This window comes from Barbus barbus (genome assembly GCF_936440315.1).
Source record: "Barbus barbus genome assembly, chromosome: 38".
In the NCBI taxonomy this organism is placed as follows: Eukaryota; Metazoa; Chordata; class Actinopteri; order Cypriniformes; family Cyprinidae; genus Barbus; species Barbus barbus.
This window is the reverse complement of record NC_136716.1, coordinates 20,927,554-20,950,294: the sequence shown is the minus strand read 5'-3', so window position 1 is coordinate 20,950,294 and position 22,741 is coordinate 20,927,554. Positions and strand designations below refer to the sequence as shown.

The window sequence follows — 22,741 nt, the reverse complement described above, 5'->3', positions numbered from 1 at the left end:
AACGCACTCATTGATGACAAAATAATTTGGGTAAACTATTCCTTTAATGATATTAAGACGAGACATTTTTACAACGTCTAGACTCTGCATAAGCTCTAGGTACATACTCATGAGGATAGCATAAAAAGTTAACCCAGTACATAAACACTCACATAAAGAGTCACAAAATAAACGTGGGAATTTCAGAATGGAGTCGTGTTGCTATCTGAACTGTACCATGCACTCTCCTAACCTCTGAAACGCCCCCTCCCAGGGGCCAACAAAGAAAAGAAGGGGCCTCACAGTATCTCCACAGAGAGAGTAATGTAGACAAGCCATCTGCTGATTTTTCCATTAGATGACACACAAGCACTCATACACATACTCACAAAAACACACCCCTGCCCCATTAACACTCAGTACCCATCATCAAACCTCCCTTACCGTCTACGTGAGACCTTTTCCCAGGGATCCCAAAATAACTCCACCCCATGCCATCCCTTAGTCATGCTCCCTCGATATAGGCTTTCAGGTGTAACTGGAAATGAGTGAGAGTGTTAGTGTATATGTATACAAAGGAAGAGGGCATCAAGTATGAAATGTTAGTATGGGACATGGTCTGTTTACCACAAGCTAAGTGGTGTCCTCAATATCATGTGATTACATTTGGTCAACCCAAATTGCACCTGTAGGGAAACCTGATGCCATGGGAGTTCTAGCTAAGTAGGCCAAGCGACAAGCCAAACAAGTCACTCTGCCACTGGCATTATCACCTTTAATGTTGCAATATTAACTTTTGCTAGCATTACCTTTGTTCGAATGAGCTAAAAACACATGAAATGTAGCTTTAGGGTGCCTGTATTCAAGAGGCACAGTGAAAAATCATTAAGTTTGACACACTGCATTAAGCTTCCATTAAGTAATGGCTTAAAATTTTCTCAATGCCTTTATTAGTTAAAAAGTGCAGAACAAGCTTTGGACGTGAAGCTGTTTCTGCACCAGAGATCCAGTTTCAATGATTAATCTCAGAATGGCTGAGCATGAAGAATTTCAGAGATAAAACGTAAGCTGACTTAGCAGTTTTATAGTACATTATAAGATGTAAATGGATCTTTCCAGTTGCCAAGAATAACTTAGCTGAACATGATGGCAATAAAATGCACCACAATGCTGATGCCTTATATGAGGATGTTTCTTTACTTCATATGTAAGCTTTTGTTGCATGGAGTCTAGGTCAAAGAGGCTTTTGGAAATGATTTGAACAGAAGCAGTGCAGCCTGTGACCACAGCGTGGAGCGAGAGTTTTAGTGCAGTTCTACAGAGTTTAACGCAGAAGGGCAGAATCAGTTCAGCCCGAAGGGTGCCTGAGGGCCGCTAGCGTCACCACACGCACAAGCAGATGACATTCTGCAAGAGTCCTTAGCGCACTCTCTCCCCAGCTGCACTCTGAAACACTTTTAATGATTCGGCACACATATTCCGTTTGACTTACAGTTTCTTTCTTTCCGATAAAATCACTACCCTGGCCAATAGGGTTTCTGCTCTGCCAGTGTGTCTAGCCAACAGGAGAACAGCTCTATGGGACACTGTTCTTTATGACTGCTGGAAACCAATGGCTCTGTGGAATGTCTTACTGGCTTTATATAAAGACAAAGTGTCACATGCCCACTGGCTGATACTTCATCCCCAGGTAACATAAGGACAATGAATTCAGCAGGAGCTGCTAGAGCTGTGATTCATACAATTGCGTCTGAGTATTAATGAGACGAGTCACTTAACTGATGAAGAAAAGCCATTCATAAAAGCTTGAGGCATATTAGAAATAAGGTTACAGGCTACACTGCTAGAAAAAAAAGAGACTGCACTATACTGTGGATATTTTTTTGGATTTACATTTATGCATTTGGCAGAAAGTTCCTTGCATTCAAGGAGCATATTTTAGCAGTTCTTGCTTTCTCAGGGAATTAAAATGATTACCTTGGCATTGCTAATACAATCCCTCCACTGTTCGAGCTAAGGAAAGGCTAGAAGGCATTTTGCTTTAATATAATTACATACAACATACTCATGTAATAATTTTGCAAGGTTATATATACACTGTATATCAAATTAAAAATAATTCAAATACAGTGCATGCGTTTTTTTGAGTCGTTTGGTTTCTTCTTTTTGATCTGTAGTTTTTGTATCACTGTATATTTTTTTTTTGAGTTTGCCTTTAAATAAAATAAAAAAATAATTGTTCACAAAAAAATTCAAATACATTACTTTTAATCTACAATGTTTATTCTTTGTTCATTTTTATTCACATCTAGCTATCTTTTATTCATATATTTATTCATATTAAATTTAGGGCTGGACCAGAATATTAGATTATTTGAATATTCGTTCGGTGGGTTTGAGATTCGAATATTCTTTTTTTTTTTTTTAACCTGGCATCCCCCGCGAAACGGTTCTCATTCGCGCTTGAATACGAATCGCCCATGAGTGAACGTCATGATTCAGTTCATCTGGAAGAGAAGACAAAAATGCCGAACACCTCAGCTGTGTGGGAGCACTTTAAATTGAGTGAGGACAAGATAAAGGCAGTGCGCCAAATATGCGATTTGAAACTGGCCTACCACAACAGCAACTCAAGTTTGAAAAATCACCTGAGTTCTGTAAGTATTATGCCTATAGTATTTTGTTGGTGTATAAAAAACAGCTGCTTTTATCCGTCATGTTAATCAGTAATTTTACACTTGATAAAAATGTGCACTTAATAGTCCAGCCTAAAAAATAAATTGTCTATAGGTGCATCCCCAGGTATCGCAGCTAGAGTGTAGGTAGACTATAGGTAGCTTCACTAGCTTGCAACCTGACTGTCATTTATTTGAAAGTTTGACAACTACTGTTGTTGTTGCAGGTATGACGAACAAGAGCAGGATAAAAGAGCAGATGGCAAATGTTACAGAATAAGGACGAAGTTTAATCTTCCATCTCTCTGTCTTCTAAAAAGCCGAGATAACTGCTCTCATTAACTACTGATAAATATTTAACAGTGGAATATTAGAGTTAAATAGGTCTCCATTAGTTAGGTTATTCATCACAAGACTTCTAAAAGTGTGAGAAAGGAAAAGATTTAGTAAGAGATAAAGTGTTAATGTGAAAGTGAGGAAGTAGAATTAGGTAATCTACAGTAAGATAACTGTTGTGAGGTGTTTATGAGAAACAGCAGTATGTATTCACAGATAAGGTCACATGAAAGAGAAAGACGACGGTAAATAAAGAGTAAAATGTATTTTTTTATTTTCGAATATCCGGTTTCACCCAAAAATATGGGTTGCAAATGCTGTTTGATGTTTACATAAACCTGGCTTTTGCAGGAGTCGACCAGGCTCAGTCAGATTTTCTTCACACACACACACACACAGTAATCTGACCGGCACGTAAAAAAAAGCACCTCAAGAGCCGATATTCACCAATCCCCTGTCAAGAGTGTGTTTTCATCTGGGCCCAAGCTAATGCTGCCTTATACCGGCAATTCACACACACACACACACTCTCAACATGATGAAGGGAGAGAGCTGAGAGAAGGTGAAAATAATTAATGGTGAAAGAGTGGAAGTAAGAGGAGGGATGTAGAGGAGACAGTGTGCATGTTTGGGTTTTTCTGGAAAGAACATTTCAGCATGTCCATAGAGGGAATATCAAAGCTGGTATGTACATACTGTATTTGTAGTTGTACCACTTTTAACACAACATTGGAATGGTGCTCTGCTTACCCTGAGGTCATTTATCAGGCTCTTAAAGACATTGTGAAGTAAAACCTAACTCTGACATCTGAAAAATACAAGCATAACAACCTCAGTTACTTGATTTAACAATGGCAGTTTTGAGATGAGAATTTTTAATGGGAAGTTAGTGGTGGATACCAATACTGAACACAGCAAAAACTATTATTTTTATGAACGCTATAAATGAAAGTATATGAAATTATGGTATTAATGGGTTAAGAACAGGGGCCCGGTCCTGGTATGTGAATTAATATAGAAAACTCACTAGAATTCTCTTGAAAAAAAAAAAAAAAAATTCAAATAAAATATACAAAAATTATATACACTACCCCATTCAAAGGTGTGGGGTCAGTGCAAATGTTTTTTTTTTTCTATTTAACAAGAATGCATTAAATTGAACAAAAGTGACATTAAAGACATTTATAATGTTTATATATATTTACACACACACACACATACACATATATATATTTATATATATACACATACACACATACATAGTTTACATACATACATATACATAAATATATATATATACACTCACTGGCCACTTTATTAGGTACACCTTGCTAGTACTGGGTTGGACCCCCTTTTGCCTTTAGAACTGCCTTAATTCTTCGTGGCATAGATTCAACAAAGTGTTAGAAACATTCCTCAGAGATTTTGGTCCATATTGACATGATAGCATAACGTAGTTGCTACAGATTTGTCAGCTGCACATCCATGATGCGAATCTCCCGTTCCACCACATCCCAAAGGTGCTCTATTGGATTGAGATCTGGTGACTGTGGAGGCCATTTGAGTAAAGTGAACTCATTGTCATGTTCAAGAAACCAGTCTGAGATGATTTGAGCTTTGTGACATGCTGCATTATCCTGCTGGAAGTAGCCATCAGAAGATGAGTACACTGTAGTCATAAAGGGATGGACATGGTCAGCAACAATACTCAAGTAGGCTGTGGCGTTTAAACGGTGCTCAATTGGTACTAAGGGGCCCAAAGTGTGCCAAGAAAATATCCGCCATACCATTACACCACCACCACCAGCCTGAACCGTTGAGACAAGGCAGGATGGATCCATGCTTTCATGTTCTTTACGCCAAATTCTGACCCTACCATCTGAATGTCGCAGCAGAAATCGAGACTCATCAGACCAGGCAACGTTTTTCCAATCTTCTATTGTCCAATTTTTGTGAGCCTGTGCGAATTGTAGCCTCCGTTTCCTGTTCTTAGCTGACAGGAGCAGCACCCGGTGTGGTCTTCTGCTGCTGTAGCCCATCTGCTTCAGTGTTGTGCGTTCAGAGATGGTATTCTGCATACCTTGGTTGTAACGAGTGGTTATTTGAGTTACTGTTGCCTTTCTATCCTCTCTAACTAGTCTGCCCATTCTCCTCTGAGCTCTGACATCAACAAGGCATTTTTGTCCACACAACTGCCGCTCACTGGATATCTTCTCTTTTTCGGACCATTCTCTGTAAACCCTAGAGATGGTTGTGCGTGAAAATCCCAGTAGATCAGCAGTTTTTGAAATACTCAGACCAGCCCGTCTGGCACCAACAACCATTCCACGTTCAAAGTCACTTAAATCCCCTTTCTTCCCCATTCTGATGCTCAGTTTGAACTTCAGCAAGTAGTCTTCACCACATCTAGATGCCTAAATGCATTGAGTTGCTGCCATCTGATTGGCTGATTAGCAATTTGTGTTACAAGCAATTGAACAGGTGTACCTAATAAAGTGTCCGGTGAGTGTGTGTGTGTGTGTGTGTGTGTGTATATACATATACACACACACACACACACACACACACACACAGTGGGGCAAATAAGTATTTGATACACTGCCGATTTTTCAAGTTTTCTCACTTACAAAGAATGGAGAGATCTGTAATTTTCATCGTAGGTACACCTCAACTGTGAGAGACAGAATCTAAAAAAATAAAATAAAAATCAAGAAAATCACATTGTATGATTTTTAAATAATTAACTTCTATTTTATTGCATGAAATAAGTATTTGATCATCTACCAACCAGCAAGAATTCTGGCTCTCACAGACCTGTTAGTTTGTCTTTAAGAAGCCCTCCTATCCTCCACTCGTCACCTGTATAAAAGACACCTGTTCACACACTCAATCAATCAGACTCCAAACTCTCCACTATGGGCAAGACCAAAGAGCTGTCTAAGGACACTAGGGACAAAACTGTAGACCTGCACAAGGCTGGGATTGGCTACAGGACAAGCTTCTCAGCTTGGTGAGAAGGCAACAACTGTTGGCGCAATTATTAGAAAATGGAAGAAATTCAAGATGACTGTCAGTCTCCCTCGGACTGGGCCTCCATGCAAGATCTCGCCTCGTGGAGTATCAATGATCCTGATAAAGGTGAGGGATCAGCCTAGAACTACACGGGAGGACCAGGTCAATGACCTGAAGAGAGCTGGGACCACAGTCTCAACGGTTACCATTAGTCACACACTACACCGTCATGGATTAAAATCCTGCAGCGAGCGCAAGGTCCCCCTGCTCAAGCCAGCACATGTCCAGCCCCGTCTGATGTTTATCAAAGAACATCTGGATGATCCAGAGGAGGCATGGGAGAAGGTCATGTGGTCAGATGATACCAAAATAGAACTTTTTGATATAAACTCCACTCGCCATGTTTGGAGGAAGAAGGATGAGTACAATTCCAAGAACACCATCCCATATATATATATATATATATATATATATATATATATATATATATATATATATATATATATATATATATATATATATATATATATATATATATATATATATATATATATATATATATATATATACACACACACACACATACAAACATATACATTCACATACTGTTCTATTTATCAAAGAATCATGAAATAATATAATGTGGCACTGTTTCCATAAAAAAATACTAAGCACCACAAAATATTTTCAATAATAGTAGGAAATGTGAATTTTTGTCACAGCTGGTTTGACTGCATATTCAAAACCGGACTGACTTGACTGCTGTACTAGGGTGCCGTATGCAACACTTATGAATACCATAGAAAACCTGGTATTCTTATTTAATGTAATCCAAAATGAGTGTATTCCGACATTCTTAATGGATGCAATCACACGGCACATCATGCTCAGGCAGACTTCAGTTTCCACATGGACAGATTCCCGAATACGACTCATCCTGTCTAACTGTGCAGGGAATAGAACACCATTTCATATTTGTGCGAGACATTGCATCCAAATCAATACTAGCTCAGGCATGATAGAGGGCATCTTCCCCGGGGGGTTTTCAGTAGCTGCCTGTGCCAGAACAAGCCTGCGGTGGAGACGCAGCCACAAGGTCACGAATATTTCAGTGGAACCTACACAGGAGTCAATGCCCGCAACGATTCACCTCACCCATGTCTACCTCCCCGTCCCGATACAGCTGTCAGTCAAATGAAAGATGACCAGAGTAGCGTACACACCCTTAATGGCTGTCAAATCCATTTTGGAGAACACTCCCTCAGACAGACACAAAAACACAAACAGCTATTAGAGCTGTCAGCCCCCATTCACAGACGGAGCAACTGACAGTATCTCTCCCCTCTTCTCAACAGTCCCTCATAAACACATTAATGCAGACAAACAAAAGACAAGCGTAGCAGGTAATCATTCCATCAGAGGAATATAAATCAAGCTCAGCGCAGCATTAAGAACTAAAATCAATTTCAATCTTCTTGCTTTTAGCTTCCCTTCCTCCTTTACAAAATCTCCATGGTGATGGATCAATCACTCTGCCCCTCCATCTCTGGGATATTGTATTAAGAGTTGGATTTCGCTGAGGTTGAACGCTAACGACCTCTCGGCGGTTCAGATCGGGCTCTTAGGAGGGGACAGATGAAGAACTGTAATCCTTTTATAGCTGAGTCTGAGTTAGGATATTCTATTAGCTAGAATTGCTTGACTTTTCCGATTTATAGCGCAATGTGTCCAGCTCACAGCCAGGGGGAGTTGATAGAAATCAGCAGTCAATCAATTCAAGCCATTGACCCTGTATAATCAGGTTTAATGATTAGAGAAAGCATGAAGGAAAAAACAAAGAGAAGAGGGGAAAAAATGTGAAAAAGTGAAAAGCTCCAATGCTCCAAAAATGATCCAAAACTTAGTAAGATACCCAAGTAGACATTTTACAGTAGGCGGCCACGTAATTTTAGTTGTTTTTTTTTAAATAGTTTATTAATATTCTGAATTTTAATTGTTTTATTATTGTACAAAAATTATATTTTTATTGAATTGGTTTTTAATATATCTAAATAGTTTTAATTCTTTTTTATTTCAGATTAAGTTTTAAGTTTAATTACAAATTAAAATATAAAATATAAAGATTTCATCAAATATTTATGTCATTCCATTTAACAAAATTAACAAAAACGTTTGTAATAGTTTTCGTTTTAGTTAACAACACTGGTAGGCAGAATAATTATGATATTTTCTAAGATACTTTCTTTGGGCAAAAATACAGTATTGCATGAATTCTTCACAAAAAAAGCCAATCCAGAATGCATTAAAATTGTGAAATATGTTATTCAGCGTCACTAACAATAGTTTAATATTATTAAAATGCACTATTTATTATATTTATTTTGTGCTTACAGAATCACTAGAGACAGCATAAGCAGAATATGCCTGCAACATTGAAAAATATTGCCTGATTGTGATTGCTAACGTCAAACTCTGGGACTTTAAGGGTTGGATGAATCTTGCATGCTCTTCACTAGTGGTGTTATTTGAGCTATGAGTGACTTAAGAGAGTCGCTGCCTATGCAGGGTGTTTTAAATCAGCCAATTATATCAGGTTCCATGATGCTGCCTATGTACAGCAGGCACTAGGTATGGAGACAGCTCAAGGTTCTGGAACAGAACTAGAGAGAAGACAGATAACAAGGGGAAAATAAATCAAGTTTAACATGATTCTGCAGTAGAACAATATTAGCAGCTCTGTATGTGCATGCACTGTATGTCTGAGATTAGATAACATCTCTAACTGCGTGAAAAGGTCCCATGCTGATTACTAGTGCGGTGATCAATTATTAAATATTAAACTTGCAATGCATGACATGTGTCATAAATAACAACCTAAATGAAGGTTTTACATGTAAAGGAAGAAAATTAATTCATTAAAAAAATGGGGGAGAAAGGATTCTCAACAGAGATCAACATAATTGTTTTTTTTTTGTCTTGAATGATGTCAGGCCAAGTATTTTTGATGAGTTTTTGAATAACAAATTTATGAATGTCACATAACAAGAGAAAAAATGCTAATACAAAAGTAGTTTTCTGTGGTCAAATGCCATGAACATAGTCCTGAAGGACAAAAGAAGCTGGCCAAACTTGCTGAAAGGAAAAAAAAGGAAATTAAAGTACACAATTCATAAATCCTCTATGGCAACAGACATTAAAACAGATGGGCCGCAAGTAAATTTGCTTTGTAAATCAAAGATTTACAGCTACTTGTAAATCTCTTCAGAGAAGGGTACGAATTATGAGGGGGATTAATGTTTGATCCCCTTAATTAAGGCTTTAACACCATCACGCAAAAAGGGAGTCAAAACAGATGGTTGGAAGGAATCTTAAACATAAATATTCTTTTAAAATATAGGTATATTGTGTTTGTCAACATGGTTTTAAAAAGTTTAAGATACCACAAGTTAGTCAAGTAAAGATTAGTCAGACATGACTACGGTAAGGGGCGTTAAATTTCCGACACGTGCTTATGGTGTTCGGCCAATCACAATGCACTGGGTCAGTTGGCCAATCAGAGCAGTCTGCACTTGTCGGAAGGAGGGCTTTGTAGAAAACTACGTGTTTGAAAGGGGCGGGGCATAGAGGAACTACAATAATGTACAGTATTTGAAAAATGTATTTTTTGAACATTAAAGTATGTCAACATATTCTGTTACACCAAATACACAAAGTAATGATCTTTAAAATAGCATCATATGACCCCTTTAACGCTAACATGACAGTCTATGCCAAAATGGACAAAATGTGACACTGTGTAAATATCTTGGATAAGCTGATTTTTATTTATTTATTTTTTTGTCGGATCTGAAGCGTTTTCACAGGAACTGGTTAACATTCAAAATGTCAAGTGTTAGTGGTGATTGAGCGCATTTTATGCCTTTGTGCACAAGGCTGCTCACAAGTGCAATTGTTCAGAGACTCTTTCGACAAAATCCGTGAACCACCTCTAAGAGCCCAAAGCTAAGAGCTGAACCTCTGAGAAGGGGAAATGATATCCTCTCACCAGCCATTCAAATTCAAATGTTATCTGTGATTAAACCTTTAGGGGTGGTAAGCGCTATCTCCTCGTCCCTTTGAAAGCACTTAAAATAAAAGTGCAAAAGACTGCAAAAAACACACACACCAACAAACAGCAAGACATCAATCTCCTACAAAGGCTTTTAATGGCATCAATTTTAAACCTCATCCTGATCATTTTAAATCAACCACCATGGGCACATGAAAACAAACTGACTCTGGAGTTTTATAAAAGTTCACTTTCTTCCCAAAAAAAGCCTGGATTATATAGGAAGATCATGCAGCCATAGGGTGATTTTCTCTGCCGCTCTAGAAATCAAGGTATCTGTTAAGGGAAATTGCTTCCCTTTAAAAACAAAGCGACAGAAGAAAGGCCAGAGCACCTTTTCTTTCATGCTACGAATGAATTGGGTAGGCCAGACAGGTACTGGACCTTATCTAAGGGTCAGACAGACAGTCTATTATGGATAACACAGCTGGGAAATGCAGATCATTCAGGACAGCAATTGACTAAAATGGGCTTTTCACACTTGAAACTGTTACACTGTTATAGCTGTGGTTTGGAAGTAGTGCACTTACTCGGGACGTCCACTAAGCTACCGTTTCAAAGTTTTGGGTCAATAAGATTTCGTTTTTTTTTTTTTTTTTAAAGAAACTGAATACTTTGATTTAGTAAGGATGCAAAAGTGACAGTATAGACAATTATAATGTTACAAAATATTTCAATTTCAAATAAATATTGTTCTTTAAAACTCTCCATCAAAGAATTCTGTAAAAAAAAAAAAAACTGTTTTCACAAAAATATTAAGCAGCACAACTGTTTTCAACATTGGTAAGAAATGTTTCTTAAGCACCAAATCAGCATATTATAATGATTTTTGAAGGATCATGTGACACTAAAACAGGAGTAATGAGGTTGTAATGAGTAATGAAAATTCAGCTTTGCCATCACAGGAATAAAATACATTTTAAAACATTTAAATAGTAAACATCTATTTTAATGTATTTTTGATCAAATAAATGCAGCCTCGGTGAGCATAACAGACTTTATTCAGACCACAATTCCTTTGTCTAAAGAACATGCCTTCGTTCTCCATAGAACTACACAAAGACTTTCTTTTTCATATGCACATAAAATCATCCTAAAAAGACATTTCTATGCAGAACCCCATATTATGTTTGTAACCCACATATTAGACTATCATGTTTTAATCAAATATTATGTATCTTTTTAATCATTATTGAATAGCTGAAGGATTCATATGCGTGTTTGGTATGTATGAGTTTGAAAAATCATGCTTTAAATGTTTCTTCCAATAAATTCTTTGTCAAATGCATCATAGTCTTGTTATAGAAATCATGTCCAAAAGTATACTTTGCAAGAGCCTGTAAAGTTCGGACCTCTGACTGAACACATAACATGTTGATTTATTAGTGGGGTGGAGAAACAAAGCAATACCTCGAGCAAGGACAGTATTTAATTGGTCAAGACGTCCAGATGGGACGGTCTGAAAGCAGAGTTTAAAAACTCAGGACACCATCAAACTCTCTTTTCTTCTTAAAAATGCTCTCTTACAACCTCTTGGTCCTCTCCCTTCTCCTCTTCTTCTCTTTTGCCACCGTGTTTTGACGCTGCTCTTTGAGCGTGCTCTGGCCCACGTGCCAGCTGCTACCACAATGAGAAGAAAACCACCTAGTCTTGTTACATCCTTTTATTCTTAGTCTTTTACTTTAGTTTCTTTTCTTTCCGTAGAGTTTCGTGTTCTAATGTAAGTGTGCTGCAAAGTCCAGCTCCGACTGCACTCGCTTCAAACTTCAACCAGACCAACTCTGCATCCTCAGCCAACGCCCAAGACTTCACTTCAAAGACTACTGAACTCTCAACCAATCAGACACTTCGGGGAACATTTACATTTAAATTAAATATTAATATTATTTTTTTTTATTACGTTACATACTGTAAGGAGTTATTGGCTAAGACTCACAGGTTCAAACTCAGTCTGGGTCACGTCACGTCCTGATCGCATTCCCTCTCTCTAACCCACTTTCCTGTCTGCTTGTAAATAAATGCTAAAAATGTAACGCATAAACATAATCCGGAGTTATCTTGTTTCACACTGTTCACATTTTCCCTTGGGTTAGTAATTAATCCTAGATATTCAGGTTTCAAGATTTCACACTGTACATTTGTAAACCCCAGTTTAATATTCTTATTTGCATATTCATGAGGAAAATAACACTGATTGGAGGAATACAGTTTGTAGAAGAGTACACATGTCCATTTAATAACCGCTTGTGGCTGTTTTTAAGTCACTTGAAAATGTACAAAAACAAATTCCAGTTACAGCATTTGGTGCCAAAATTGGAAGATGGTATCCCAGGGTTAAGTTCACGAAAAGCCTCAAAATCCACACCTTCATGATAAACTGCATCAATATTCCAAGGAAATATGTTTGCATACAAAATATAAGCATTGCTACTGAAATAAGCAGCTCCATTATACAGTGTTGTTTACCCAATGGTGAAACTCATCTGAAATTTGACAGGCTAGTACATAAACAATCGGCAAACTCACCAAAGAACATTAGAATTATGGGTATTTTTAAACATCCAACCTTGCAGGGAGATCTGCTCAATATCATCTGCCTGAACAGTCCAGCCATTCTGAACACATTTATGACATCTTGCCTTGATGTCTACTGGAATTTGCAGGAATTTCTAGCATTCTCGTTGTGGTATAAGAGACAGATGAGATGAATTAAAAGGTTATTTGCTGTCATTGCAAAGGAGAAGCTTTAATTACATCCCTGTGATACAATGTGGCAGCGTGAGGACAGGCGGAAGACTCATACAGAGGTGGAACAGGACTACAGCCAGACGCTGTCAATTAAAATGCCTGGACGAAGGAAAAGCCAGGCTCCTGGACAGAGCTGGAGAAGGATATGTTATCTTCCAAAGGTGTTTTTCCACTTGCAGAAAACCATGCGTCCCATGAGCAAACCGAACATTTAATTCCATTTCTTCAGATACAGAAGAAAAATCTCTGACCACAGGGTACAGGGCAGCAATAACTGTGATTAATGGAATCAAAGAGCAAATAATGCTATGCTCATATTTGTGTATAAATCATGCACATTATAAACTGCTCTGGCTCTAAATTCTCATTGGGTGAGTTCAGTTCATACTGACTGCACTTCAACTGAATTTATATTAATGCATTCTGCTTTCTACAGCACATATCCTATTATTAGTGTCTTAGTCATATTGCTTTTTCAGTCATTTTATGAAAGAAAAAAGCAACTAGACCAGTTTACATCATAAGCAACATCCCTTTACCTTGGTAAAGTCACTGTAATAAATGCCTCAAGTGGCTTACTGCTGAAATATATACATGCTTGTATGCATTCATGCATGCTCTGGGAACAAATTGTTTTACTGCTCATGGACAGTGCCACATGAATAGAACTAAGTAGATTTGCATTTACTCAAGCAAATAGTAGTGCTTGCAAGGCAGAAATAATAATTCAAGTTTTAGGTAAGCTTATGTTTTAAAACATCAAATGAAAAATGCTGCTTTGAATATTGCACCATTTTTTTCTGACAACTGCGCTTTTATGATCTCAAAACGGTGTGCAAATATTACAATGGCATCATTGCTGCCAGTTACGTTTGAATGCATTCCATTAAATGTAAGTTAAAGAAAAATTAAAAAATTAAATAAAAATCTACATAGGACAAAAAATGAAACTGCAGAGGACACAAATATTTAAGGAATTTCTGATCTGAACAATTTCTAAACAATCTGATGCCAGACCTGTTTGCACTGACAGTGTGAAAACTTTCATTTTCACATAAATCCTCTCACAAATGTCATCCTCAACACCTCTGTATACCCACATCAGAGCGCCGGATGACAAAAAGACACAGGCAACTTCCTGAAGCAAACATGAGAGATGACAGAACAAAGAGCAGAACTCTTCCCACTGCTGTCATCTTGAATCTGCGAGCAGACGACACAGAGGTTAGGACAATCTCAACTGCTTCCTGTAAAGAAGGTGGACAAGAGCCGAAACGAAACGAAAACAATGCTCTCTCCTCTCAGAGTTTGCCAAAACTAAGTATATTATTGTTGAAACAGGAACACAATGTAAATGCATATATGTACAGTTTTTAGGTTTTTTTTTCTTTTTTCTTTTTAGCAAGGGTGCATTACATTGATCAAAATTCAATGTTACTGTTCTTTTGAACTTTCAATTTCTATTAGATTCCACAAAAATATTGAGCAGATCATGTGACACTGAAGAATATAATTATATTTTAAATATATTAAAACAGAAAACACTTATTTTAAAGTGTAATAATATTAGGAGTATAAATATATTTATATACATTTATGTAAATAAAATATGTATGTATAATATAATATGCAACAATATATATATATATATATATATATATATATAGAGGTGTGATTACCGTATTTACCAGCAGGGGCTAATGGACTCATGCTAACAAACCAACCTTGACCCCTTGAGTCAAACAAACCCATGTCAGTCCAGGAATAGCCAGTCTGTTTCTCCGTTTCTCGGCTACGGTGGTAATGAATGTTGCCGGCCTTGTTTTGTAACTAAAATTTGCATGTACCATCCACCCACAAAATGAATGTATTAGTAATACTCTTCCACTCTAAATGAACATATTAGTGAAGTCTGTTGACAAACTGCATCTTACCCCCTGGAACAAAACAACAAAATACTCCCCACCTCCGTCCTACTTTCTGTCAATCACTAGTGTTCCGAGGATGTTTATTAACACAAGCACATAGAACACTGTGTAAAAGGCCACATAAATCTATCCTCCCACTCCTGTCCACTTCCTGTCCAAACACGGCATGAATGTACGGTGGATCTCTCGCTCTGCCTTTGGCCCACTTCTACAGGAGGGGCTTTCCAAGAGAGGATAGTTTCACTATTATGGATACTATCATAATTTTTGGCATAAAAGACTCTTAAAGTATTATTACTCATACATCAGCTCAGTGATTTGTACAATTATTTTTTTACACAATCAGACTTTTTTGTCCTAAACCAAGCACATCTTGACCAAGCATTATAAAGATTTGAGAATGGGCTGTTTAAGACCAGTACGCATCTACCTACAGTAGCAACAACCTAGCAATGAACCAGAACAACTTGTGGGCAACAGCAAATGCATATGTGTGTGTATAAACACATTACACACACAATAATTACAAAGTGACAAAAACACAAAGTTACTCAAATTAAAATGAAAAATATAAAAATAAAATTTTATCCAAAATATTAATAAAAACTATATCTCAGTGACAATAAAATAACACTGGTCTAGGTCGGTGCATATCAATTGTGCAATAGACTTGCACAATTGATTATACTGCATGAGAACAAGAAATTAAGATTATCCAAGATTATCCATCCAGAAATGATCCATCATTTGCATTTATGCATTTTGCAAATGCTTTTATTCAAAGTTACTTATGTTGCATTCAAGCTGTACTTGTTTTCAATGTATCCATTTCCTCAAACCCATGACCTTGACACTGCTAGCACCATGCTCTAATATAAAGACTTCACATCATTTGACCAGATCCGGCGTGCCTTAAAATAAATTTTAGGAATGTTATAAAATTACATCAGATACTTCAGTCAATATGACACCACCCAACTGCCAAATTCTTGAATACTTCTTGAAAATTGAAATTATTGATTTCCTAAATTCTAACCAATTGGAGTCACTCTATATTTTTCTGTGGTTGGGGGATGGGCGCTAGGTTACTAACACATTACTGGAGTCATGGGAACAAGTGTTAAGTCTGTCGCCATGACAACCCAGAACAGAACTTCAGCATCACGGCTGAATGAATTCAGTGTCTTTAAGGCAAAATCTGACATTTTTCTTCATGGAAAGTGATACTGTATCAGCTTGACCCATCTGGAATGCACTCCTTAATTACTCTTTCAGAATGTATCGTTCTCTTCACTAGGGTTCAGTAATCTGTGAGATAAAGGCATACCATGTGTGTAAGATCAGACCTGACAAAACAAATGGGCTGCTATCCTGGGAAAAATATTCAAAAGTATTATTCAAAGATTACAAAAGATAAGTGACATGAATGAACTGTATAGAACAGACTGAAAGCAATGGCCCTCACAATAACACTGTTTGAGAGACATTTTAACTGAGAATTTTCACAGAAACAGTCAATGAATTTATGCCAAAGTGTAAACGTCTGTTTTGAAGTTTTGCTCCAGGAATAGCTCACTCCAAAATGGTCTCTTGAAAAACTCACCCAATGACTTTTTTGACTTTTACACCTCACTTTCACCCGAAAAACATCTTCTGTAGCCATTGCTTTCGATATCCATTGCCTTTATAATTCGGATGATGAGCAGCAGACAACTGCTCCCCTGAAGGCTATCAGGCCATTCTAGAATTGGATGAAACGCTGAAATATTCATGACAGGCTGATAGACTCAAAGCAATCTGTAGTTCAGCCGGCTTTCTCCCACTGACAGAACATTAGTGGCTGTTATGGAGAGAGGAAATGGACTTGAAAATGACCAGTTTCTTGTTTAAGAGGCATCAGTAAATATTTAAAAGGATGCTGTAAATTTTACGTTTCAGAGAATAGCATATGAAAGTCTCCGTGACCAAGAGACTGAAAAATGTAATGAATAAGGTAAAGAGTGAACAGTATATTATTTAATATATTATTTCTGATTTTTGACACAATAACTTCCGAATAATATTTTTAACAATACAATATAAAGAAAATGTGCATTATTTAATAACAACAAAAATAACAACAGTAACAAAGCTCTTAAATTGTATAAATATTATTGAAAACAAACAGTAGTAGAAGTAATGATAATGAAAAGGGTAGCAAACATATCTACATAGTTGCAAACATTTTTATTTTATTATCTTAATTTTTATGAATCATTATCTTTATTATAACAAAAATAGTTAATAATCATAATATTTATCATAAAAATTCAAATACATTAATTTTCTAACAAAACTAAATTATTGCTATTAATAATAATAATAATAATAATTATTATTATTTTTATTATTAAATAAATTAATACTTTTCTAACATAATACATTATTAGTAGTTGTAGTAAATAATAATATTAATAATAATAGATTATTATTATTATAAAAAGGTTGCAACACACCTAAATGGTTGAAAACATTTTTATTTTTATCATCTGCATTTATCATCTTTATCTTTTTTTTTTATTTTGGGCTACGCATATCGTTACGCTTAAAACGTTACACACTTCTCATTTACTAATAAATAACTGTTAAAAGATTAGAGCAGGGCTGTCCAAACTCGGTCCTGGAGGGCCGGTGTCCTGTAGAGTTTAGCTCCAACTTGCCTCAACACACCTGCATGGAAGCTTCTAGTACGCCTAGTAAGAGCTTGATTAGCTACTTCAGGTCTGTTTAATTAGGGTTGGAGCTAAACTCTGTAGGACACCGGCCCTCCAGGAATGAGTTTGGACAGCCCTGGATTAGAGTATATGCAAACATTAAATAGGCTGGAAACACTGTTTTACATGCTGTTATAATATCTGAACAATCTCTTTCACGTGTGAAAACCTGGATCAAAGAAATCCTCATCCAACAAACACAACATTTAATTCACCTACTGCAGACGTTTTTAGCTTCCTGAAATAAAATGACTATCAAGGCATAATTCCACGTAACATCACTCTGTGGTTTGTGATGCATCTCCAGCACCAAGTTTTGATAAAAAAAAAAAAAAAAAACAGAAATCGCTACAAGTCTGCCACAAGCACCCTATCCATCAATATGCACTGCAAAAGAAGAGGGATGAAAGGAGGATGAGAGGAAGAGGTGGGAAATGGAGGGATAGCCGAGCTGGCTGATTATACCCCCTGCCTGCTGTGTCTTGTTGGATGGGATCAAACAGGCCCCGGCTCTCCCATGAGATTATCTAACGGGGTGTGTGTGTAAATGAGGTGTGCCCAAAGCTGCCTGCCATCTCCATATTCACAGCAGGAGAACCTACAGTGAGCTGGTGCAGCTGGCATAACATTATCCTTTGGTCTGAGGTGCGAGCTTCCTTCTGTACAGAACATGCAAGAAGGCTGCAACCATCTGTTATGACACCTATAGCATAATCCGTCATGTTTGAGTGCTGTTGCTTTACACACTAAAATGCAGTATCTTTTACAAATGCATTAAGACCAACTAATTGTACATTTTTAAAAGAAATAGCTTAAAGAAAATTCAGCCAGTTTTACTTAATTACTGCTGTGTGACTTACTTTCTTTCATGGAACACAAAAGGTCAAATCTTTTTGCTTCCTTCCACACATTCAAGTCATATTGTGTTGAGGGCCATTCAAAGACAAAAGGTACCATAAAAGCAGTTACTAATGACTTCTGGACTATAATCAAAGTTTCTGAATATACTGAAATTGAAGTGTTGCCCTCTGCCACGGCTTCTCAATTCTTATGTGTGTATGCACATATTTAATCTTTCCTTGGCGTACATCTTTAGAAGACTTGGAATACAGCACACAAATCATCATGGATTACTTTTATGTAGATCTGACTATTTTATATTGTGATCGATCTTAAAAAAAAGTCCACAATCTGCTTTTCAAACTAATCGTAGAGGTAGTGACCAAATATACACACACACACACACACACACACACACACACATATACATACACACGCATCTTTCAGTTGGCATGACTTCTTGAAGTTAGAATGATAAAGACCCATGGATGAATGAGAAAGCAAAGAACGCAATGTAGTTGATAATAAAAGGAGCTATAAAAAATGTAATAAGCTGTGAAACAGAACCGAATCCGGCAACACGCAAAGCATGTTTCTGGTTTCAGGTGCATGCCTACAGTAAATAGTTATATACTGTACAAACACAAATATGTCAGAATGCCCTCTCTGGCACGTAAACACATTCGGTATTGTCTTAGGTGAATGTAAACAGTTGGGGAAAAGAATGATATTAGATATGTCAGTATATTAGATTCATGCAGTAGTTCTTAAAGTGACAGCTTCCTAATAAACCTGCAGCTGTCTGTTGCATATATTGCATGAATAACTGTTGTAGCTTTATCAAAATCAATTTATATTTCATTCATACAGTGGTGTATTTCACATTAGATTACTTTATTCATTTTCTACAGTTCTTACCAAAATACAGTTAGACAAATTTAAAGCACTATATCTTTGTTCTATTGTATTTACCTGTTCAATTGCTTGCCATGTGTTATTTTTATTCTGACTGTTCGCTTGTCTTTAATAAGCTAGATAAGTTTATTTAAATTAGTTGTAGGGCTTACTAGTTTTCACTGCTCAGTAACTTGAAACATGAAACAAACATGAAAATTGATGATTGCGATCCTTCCTGATAAAATTGTGATACAATATTTTTTGCTATATCTCCCACCCCTACTTTTATGGTGCTTTTTAGAGCTTGGAATAACCACTATATGATTTCATTGCATGGAAAACCAGCAGTTTAGATATTCTGTGTTAGCAGAGAGAAATTCACAAGGGTTTTAAGCAATATTAAGATGCGTAAACAATGACAGAATTCTCATTTCTGACTGAACTACTGCTTTAAGCATTTCAGCGAATCCAGAACAAACTGAAAATGATCAAGTCTACTGGGGAATCCAGCTTGAAGGTAAACCGCAAAATCACTTCCTGTCTGTTGACGTCTCGGAGCCATTGCATGCACATTAGTCTTTAACAAAGTCTGCTGGTGTTCTTTGAAGTGGATCCTCTCGAGACGGATCCACTTCATCTGAGGCTTTTGAAAATCTAGCTCACCTGTTGGGCTCTACCCATAATACACTCTCGCTCTGCTCTACTTCACTCAGCCCAGGAAACCTGACAATCATTAATACCAGTAACCCAGAGGTCATCTACCACAACACGTTTAATCAAGCCAGGTTTGTATAAATCTCCCATATTGCTGATGATTCACCCAAGCAAACAGACTGGTTTAATGTGTTAATGCATCTCTTGCAAGTCAAAAGTTATTTCTATTTTGTGTATGACAAAAGTTCAGTAAAATAATATATATTAATTATATAATATATATTAATATAAACATTTATTTATATGATTCTGTTCAGCAAGTGAACCAAGTAGAGATGGTTGCTGTATGTGTGGTCTTTTAAAGATCAAAGCGCTTACTTCAAGAAGAAATACACTAAGCGACAAATGACCTTTTATGTCCCTCAAGCCCTTAAAATTTGGATATCTTAGTAATTATAACTCAAACGGACGTTTAGTACAGACCTGTTTGTGTGATGTGTGAATCAACCAACTTCCACAAAACACATCAGTGCCACCAAAGGAACATACATGTGGCTAATAAACCTCACCAGAGGCAAACATGAAACAGGTCAAGGTTCCCAAATTGACCAAACCTTTGCCACCGGGAGATACTGAAAAAAAAAGTTAAGTCAGAGATAGCTATATGCACCTCTCGCTCTGCCTTCACTACTTAGCAACTGCAAAACGGCTGTGATAGTTCTACAAATATTTGGAAAGCTTTTAGGGGTGAAATCAATGGATTGCAGAGGCTAAGTTTAGCTTATAGACCACAAAGAGTTGTAAACAGTAGCTGGATTTTAGCCATAGGTTAACCTCAGGCTGTATGTAAGCAGGGCAGTGATGTTAGTTGAGGTAATGGTTTTATGTTAGACTAACAGCTCTAAACATCTAATAGCCCTCAGAAATCTGTAAACATGGAACAAAAAACAAACTGGCACAAGAGCCTTATATTCATGAGAATGTGTGAAAAAGGCCAGTGAGGAGGACTAAAACTTTCAAAACTATTTCAAAATGCTGTTGTTGTGAGAGACTTAAAAAAAAAAAGTCTCAGATTAAGTGATAAAAACAGACTACAGAGAATTGTTTGATATTTTTAGCTATTTTTATAGACAAAGGCAGTAGAGAAGAGACGGAATTTTATTGGACATATAGAAGGAACTGGAGCAGGACACAACGCAATACCTAGATTCAAACCTGTTTCTCACAGGAGCACCACATACAAAAACCGCTAAGCCACGGCTCAAATAGAGAAATATGTATTGTATTTGCATTAAAACTATTTAACAATTTGAGTTTAAAAGTTAAGATACACCAAATATTTGTGGTCAGTACGTTTTTTAAAACATACTAATATTTAATTTATTTTAAAATCTATTCATTTAAATTCTAAATTAATATTTTTAATTCAGCAATAATGAATTAAATTAATGTAAAGTGATAGTAAAGGTGTTTGTAATGTTCAAAGGCTGTTTTTTTATTTTTTATATAAAGTATATTCATGTAAGAATGTGTCAGTTTCCAGAAATATACACAGTCTGAAGCAGCACAACTGTTTTCAACATTGATAATAATAAGAAATGTTTCTTAAGCAGCAAATTAGCATATTATAATGATTTCTGAAGGATCATGTGACACTGCAGACTGAAGTAATGATGCTGAACATTCAGCTTTGCCATCACAGGAATAAACTACATTTTTAAAATATTTAAAAATAGAAAACGGATATTATTATTCAATACCCTGTTTTGATGGTTGTTGTTTTAAGTTTTACAACAAAAAGTTGAGAATCTCCTACAAAAATAAGTTGAGAGAAGCTGGTTGCCTTAAACTTTTAAGTTGGCTCAACTTTCTTTTTTTTTTTTTTACAGTGTACATGTTTCTATTTTTGACTAAAGAGCTATTGTACAGAGTTCAGCTTTATCCAGCTTTATGCCTGAGACGCAGCAGGAGAACACCAAACATGTATAATTCATCCTGAATAAAATCACATACTCTGCATTTTAGGGGAAATAATGAATTATAGAAACATTACAAATCACCACCAGCGCTCCAAGAGGAACAGATTACAGTTTCCCCGTCCTGCCACAGGAAATGCTGTCAGAGCTAAAGACTGACAGATGCGACAGTCCTTCTAGAAGCTTCCCAGGTGGCCGTTTCAACTCCAGTCCAGCATATATAAAGTGTTAAAACCAAGCATGCAACCTGAGGGACATCCAGTACTGAGTAATGCTGAAAAATGTATGGAATCCAATTGGCCATTATTTCTTTACCCATAATCCCTCACTGCATGACCTCAGCTAGACTCACAGTAACAAAATCTGGGAAATGTTCTGAAGTCCATAACAGCATAGTGTAGCTGCAGAGGGACACATTACTATAGGTCAGACCATAAACCGGTTATAGCAGTACAAAAAGCTGCCCAGTGGAAAAAATGTATATTCTATTTCACTTTCTATATGTGTTTGTCTGTTTATGTCTGGTTTTCTCTTCCCCTCATTTTAAAGACAAACATTACACGTTAGACCGCTTATATAAAGCAAAAGCAAACAAAATCCATAAAGAACGTCACAGACGGTGCGCACACACATACAAAACAGACACAGTGAAAGGAAAAGATTAGATAAAAATAACATGTACTTGCTTGTCAGCCCGAATGAGCCGTAACATGCAGTAAAACCAGACTACATCCTCTTAACTTTTCTTACCTCCGTCTCTGCCATCTATCCTTATTCAAAGCATCCCTAGTTATCAGGCCAGACTAGAGCTTCAGACAGACTCATAAAATACACA

The 22,741-nt window shown here is 36.7% G+C and overlaps 1 protein-coding gene across 3 annotated transcripts in view; it reads right to left on the bottom strand.

The window, feature by feature from the left end:
• Positions 1-22,741, bottom strand: part of LOC306857785 (bifunctional heparan sulfate N-deacetylase/N-sulfotransferase 2-like) — a 72,469-nt gene that overhangs the window by 19,001 nt on the left and 30,727 nt on the right. The gene's annotated exons all lie outside the window — the stretch shown is intronic.